This window comes from Octopus bimaculoides, chromosome 1 (genome assembly GCF_046866305.1).
Source record: "Octopus bimaculoides isolate indiv1 chromosome 1, ASM4686630v1, whole genome shotgun sequence".
Lineage (NCBI taxonomy): Eukaryota > Metazoa > Mollusca > Cephalopoda > Octopoda > Octopodidae > Octopus > Octopus bimaculoides.
The window spans coordinates 53,038,609-53,045,363 of record NC_142928.1 but is presented as its reverse complement, the minus strand read 5'-3'; positions in this window follow the sequence as shown (position 1 = coordinate 53,045,363).

The following is a 6,755-nucleotide window of genomic DNA, read 5'->3' as shown; positions in this document are numbered from 1 at the left end:
TTGCAACAACTTATAAAATTCCAAAATTATCTCAGATTGAAATAGGTATTGTGTAGCAGCAGTAGAAAACCGAAACTTATCAATGGAGTCTTCTCGGCAGTGAAAAGGGGAAAAACAAAAAAGCAGAACACCCAATTCTCAAGACCGCCGAAAGTGGTCTGTGCGCATGCGCAAGTTTTCTGTCGTTTGTCTTTATCATCAGTTTCTAAACTGTCTGCCTGCTAATTCACCAGTGAAATAGGAATATGGGTAAGTTTTTCCTTTCAAGAATTTGTACCGACGGCTGTTGGTCATACTTTTCTATACAGCATATCTATCATGTGTTCGCTAGGTGTTGCTCTGTTTGTAATTATCATCGATATAAGTGGAATAATTCCACCGTGTGTATAAGCGAAGCCGATTGTAAATTTTCATATTTCAATGAAACTATTTATTTTCGTCAGCAGGATCTTATGATATTTTTTAAATTACTGTTGCGGAAAAAAGGGATGGGTTCGGTTAATCTGCTTGACTTCTCGAGGAATTTTTGTTGAAATATTATTAATATACTTATGTAGTTAATGTAACTACACTGATATTTGTACATATTTCGTACCTATCTTTCTAGCGCTTGTATAAATTAGACAATAATACATATCAGAACGTGTATTTCTCTCTCTATCTCCCTCTTTCATATGGTACACACGACTAATTATGTAGATGTGTATATATTATATATTCTGCATTACTCGATAGTCATTAATTCCCATATTTTGCCTCGAAATTTCCTACCTTAATGAATATTTAAACGAGCGATTAACCATTAAACTGTAGTAATGCAGTAATGCAAAATATATTAATTTAAAAATTAGCTTTGGCACAATCATATTTTTTTTAAGTTTCAAAGCCCCATAAATTCAAGATTGAGAAAGTTAGTCGACGTATAAAGCTATTAATGATCAATTGTGAATATACCACGTCTGCTCAACATTCCGACCGGGCTGCTACTACCTTACTCGTTATTTCTATCGGTGATTCATTCTGAAACTTCTTCATACATTCATAGTGGGTTCAGATAAAATGATTGAGCCCTTAGGAATTTTATCTCTTTTTTACTGAAATTCCTTCATTATTCCTATGTTAATTCATTTCATTGAAACTAGAAAATAATTTACCTTCGTCACCGTGCCGTTATATTTCTCCATTGTGATATATTTTTAGTGAATGTTGTGATATGCATTTTAATTTCAGTGAACATAATATATATCTTGTAGAATCTCTACTCACCTTAGCATTCCGATAAGACTTGGAAATAAATATACCTTGAATTAATCAACTCATCATTTGTAAACTCATCTTTTATATGGTTCTTTCATTTATTTATCACGTTTTGTGGGGTTTTTTTTTTTTGACAACTCATAGATTCAAGCAATTTTCTTACATTTTACTCTATAATTGCGAAATTTAGATAAACCTTCGCTTTATAACCTCCTTATTTCCATTTTTGGTTTGTGCCCCATTTTTGTTTTAGTAATTTTCTTCCCATTTTCACTGCAGCATCCCCTTCCGCTCAGCATTTCATATATTCCACTGGTTCCCACCTCTTTTCATTCTAACAATATCGTAATTTCTCTTCATTCCGCTTGATTCCCTTGAAGCTGAACTTATGTATTAACAATAAATTATTATTATTATCTGTTTCGTTACCTGAAGAATAATGAGTATGTTTTCGTTTATAATTCCAATATAAATGACTTGCACAAATTTCGTTTTGAACTTCTAAAAAGCTAATTGCTTGCACCTAAGATAAATACCACGATACTATGAATCAACGGAGAGCTGTTATGTGATCGCTTGAAAATCAGCCAAATTCCCTGAAATTACATCAGTACCGTCATAAAAAAAAAAGAACTCTTTGGATATAGTCCCGGATTCTTTGCACACTGAGAAAAACGGGATAGTCTCGGCTGAAATGCCTTTGATCAGACGTCAGCTCAATCAGGTCTGACGTAGGGGTAATCAACAACAGCCATGCTACTAGGTGCCAACAAGGGAGTCTCTGCACAGTCTCTCTCTCCTAGAAATAGCAGCTGCACTTCTCTCAACTAACTTAGATGACGTATTGGATAATGTAGTTTTGTGTGCACGCAGCCGGCTGAAAAGACAGGATGGTCACAACTGGAATATTCTTAATCATAGGTCTTTTCAGACAAGAATAACCTGGGTCAAAGTAAAACCACCACCACGATACTGTATTAAGTGCCCCGCCATCACCAATTATTATGTTTGATAAGTTTTCATTTAGTGTTAAATTTTAAACAGTTTTGAAATATTTACTCCAATCATTTTCGATGCATTTGCTAAGTTGGTTCAATTTTATTTGTATTAAATTCATAATTAATTTATTAGTCATTTAGGATTAAGCTACAAATTCTGTGTTAGTAGCTGTTGATGATGTTGATAACGGAAAATAATCAGAAATTAAAATTAAAATAAAAAGATGAAAAAAAAAAAACCCAATTGCTCTGATGCTATCCCGATTTCAGAGACTACTCATCTTAAATGTTAGTAGCAGGCGTGACTTGTAGGATTACAAACTTAGGAGTTGTCACTGCTATCAGTTGAAGCTACTTTGATGACACTTAAGTGTTGAATCTGTTTGACCTTAAGAAAACTTATCCACAAATAATGCCAGATACTCACTCCTGTCAAAACATTTCCTCTCCGAAACAACTTTAGTGTAAAAGGTCTTCAAGTTGACTCGATAATTATCCCCATTAGCTAGCTGCCTTCTGTAATAACCAAAGGTAATATTTGTATATAATTAAGCAGCAAGCAGTCTCTTCCTCTATTGAAATGTGACACATTTTTTTCTTCTGCTGATGATGGTTTTACACCACTGCATTCATAAAATACTTTCTTGAGTTAATGAATGCCACTAAGGGCAAAATACATAATGTACTAAATAAACTCTTTTATTTATAATCCAGTGACTTGGCACATTATTTAAATATAAACAGAAAAAAAAAACAATGACAATTAAAATATAGACATAAAAACTTTCATGCTTTCTTTTCTGGATTTTATTGTTGTTTCCAAACATTAGCTGTTAAAAAAAGAAAGAATTAGAAAGGAATTTTTGAACAAATTTTATATGTATAGTAATGCAACACATTAACATTCTACAATGTTAAATTAACATTTCTAAATTTAATGATTGTTAGCTTTAATCATAAAAGAAAAACATTTTCTAATATGCTTCCTAGGATCAATTATTTTTTTCAACTTGAATTTAATTTTCCTTTTGATTTGGAACATAAGTCAGTGGGGAAGCCCCTCCCGCCTTTTCTTTTCTTTTGTAACGTTTTAATTAGTATATTTCAAAACTTGTAGGGTTTTGTTTTTTATGCAGCTCTCCATTATTTTATTTTATTTTATTTATTTTGTTTAGTTTTAGAATATTAAAATATCGGTTGCTTCACGTGACAGCTTAAGCTTGTTGCCTGGTATTATTCTTTTTAACTGGACAAACATGTTATCAACTATATTTAACCAAACTTTGTTTTAAAAATAGACCACAAAACTAAATTTGTGGCTACTAAGTTAATTATTGGAACATAGTTAACTCCTTTACTCTAGATCTATGCATTAAGTTTACATATCTTTAAGACTTATTCTTATATTTTCATTTTCAATTCAACTTGAACCATGAAGTTCCTTAGTATTATCTAAAGTTATGTAATTCATTTGAAACATAAATTAACTGTTACTTAAAAAAGATATGTAAATAATTTTCAATACAGAACAGTATACTGAATAATTTGACTGTTGTTAAAAATTTAACTGATCTAACAAGTATCTATAATCTAAAAAGAATAATTAGAGAAGTAATCTATTATGACTCAGAGAATATTATCAATGTACTTTGTCAATTTGAATATAAATATGAATCTATGTTTTAATATACCTGTAATTAAATTACACATTCAAATGTTTTTTATCTATAATTTCAAATTTTTTTTGTCTATTATTTCTTTTTAAAATTCTGTCCATAAAAGAAAAATAAATTAAGCAATGGCACAGGTGTGGTTGTGCGGTAAGAAGCTTGCTTCCCAACCACATGGTTCTGAGTTCAGTTCCACTTTGTGGCACCTTGGGCAAGAAGCTTTTACTTGTGCCAACCCAATGCCTTCTGAGTGGATTTGGTGGACAGAAATTGAAAGAAGCCCATCATATATATATATATATATATATATATATATATATATATGTGTGTGTGTTTGTATTTGTCCACCCCACTGCCACCACCACTTGACAACTGATGTTGATGTGTTTACATCCCTGTAATCTAGCTGCTTAGCAAAAGAGACTGATAGAATAAGTACCAGGCTTAAAGAAAAAGTACTGTGGTCAATTCATTTGGCTAAAAGTTGGTGCTGCAGCATGGCTGCAGTCTAATAATAACTGAAACAAGAAAAAGATATAAAAGATTGTAGTGATGGAATATTTGTTGTTTTGCTTTTCTTTTGATTAAAACTGTAAAAATCAGTTTTTTTTAAGTACTCCATAAAGACATTTAACCTTAAAATATTTTAGTATGCTAGCAATGTTAAGAGTTGATTTGTTAATTATACTTTTTATAATCTAAAATAGGTTGCATCTAAGTAAAAATAGGTATTCTTTTCCCTCATTTTTCACTGGCTCTTCCATTGTTGCAAAGAGAATGTGTAGATATGAAATATCTTCACTTTTTTTTTTTTTCATCTTTAAATCTGTTTGTGAAAAAGTATAACAACTGTTTCTCACAGCAATTTCCCCCATCACCCACCACTTTCTCTCTTGCAAGGGGCTTCTCAGTGACTGTAGATTTTAGTTTCCATTACTGACATTAAATTAGTGTTGCCTTATCTTATATCTCTCTATCTACTGGATGTTCAAACATCTTGGTTAACTATGTGCAGCTGCTGATATAATATGGCTCCCACAACTGCTGTTCTCTTGGAGTATTGACACCATTTTGGACTCAAAATATTTAGCTTCCTCACAAACCCTGAATGAAGAAGAATGGCTCCATAAATACATGTCATGTTCTATGTTTGACAGATGACATACAAACTAGTGATGAGGGAGTAGGGGAAATTATTCTCTTCAGTTGTCAGATGTGAAATATTTCCTTAAATTCACTCTGATTTACTGAGTCAAACATTTGAAATTTATGTAATTGACTACATGAAGTGTATACAAACTGTTATAAATTGATTTTTCTTAGCAAACCAGTTAACTTTATTGTTTTTACTCCATAAAGGTTGTATGATAAAGGAATTGGTCAAATCACACTAGAAAGAAGCTTCTGTTTCTACAAGAATGTATGTGTGTGTGTTTATGTATGTATGCATATATATGTATATGATAGTATGAATACATATTATTTATGTATAATATGTAGGTTTTAGTATATGTGCCTATGTAGGTAGGAATATGTGAGTGTATATCTATGCCTATATATACATCTCAATATTTATAGATAAATACATGATGTATGTATATATGTGTGTATAAATTTATATATACACATATATGTATGTGTATATATGTATGTGTTTATATGTATGTGTGTGTATATATATGTATGTATATATATGTATGTGTATATATATATATATATATATATATATATATATATATATATATATAATTAAAATTAGGGTTCAGCAAGAATTGTTTCACCATACACCGAAAATTAGAAATAGCAGTCAAAACTACTATTTCTTTACCAAAATATAACTCCCAGACAGACACATACTCGCAACTACAAGGGCAAAAAAAAAAGAAAAAATAACGAATCCACCCGGCTATTTCTAATTTTCGGTGCTATTAAATTAATTTGACTTCTATTGCTAATTTTCGGTGTGTGGTGAAGCAATTCTTCCTGTACCTTAATTTTAATTATATTTATATAACTTTTACCGATAATGGTTTTTTAACACACCAAACTACTTGGTAAAATTAATAATTATTAATTTTTACCCTATATCTGTAAGTATATATACATATATATGCGTGTATGTGTGTATATATATATGTGTATTTATATATATATATATATTTAATTATATTTATATTATCATCATCATCATCATCATCATCGTTTAACGTCCGCTTTCCATGCTAGCATGGGTTGGACGATTTGACTGAGGACTGGTGAAACCGGATGGCAACACCAGGCTCCAATCTAATTTGGCAGAGTTTCTACAGCTGGATGCCCTTCCTAACGCCAACCACTCAGAGAGTGTAGTGGGTGCTTTTACGTGTCACCCGCACGAAAACGGCCACGCTCGAAATGGTGTCTTTTATGTGCCACCCGCACAAGCCAGTCCAGGGGCACTGGCAACGATCTCGCTCGAAAATCCTACGGGAGCCAGTCAGGCGGTACTGGCAACGGCCACGCTCAAAATGGTGCATCTCATGTGCCACCCGCACAAGAGCCAGTCCAGGGGCACTGGCAACGATCTTACTTGGCTTGCCGGGTCTTCTCACGCACAGCACATTTCCAAAGGTCTCGGTCAGTAGTCATCGCCTCGGTGAGGCCCAATGTGCGAAGGTCTTGCCTCACCACCTCAGCCCAGGTCTTCCTGGGCCTACCTCTTCCACGGGTTCCCTCAACTGTTAGGGTGTGGCACTTTTTCACGCAGCTATCCTCATCCATTCTCACCACATGTCCATACCAGCGCAATCGTCTCTCTTGCACACCACAACTGATGCTTCTAATGTTCAGC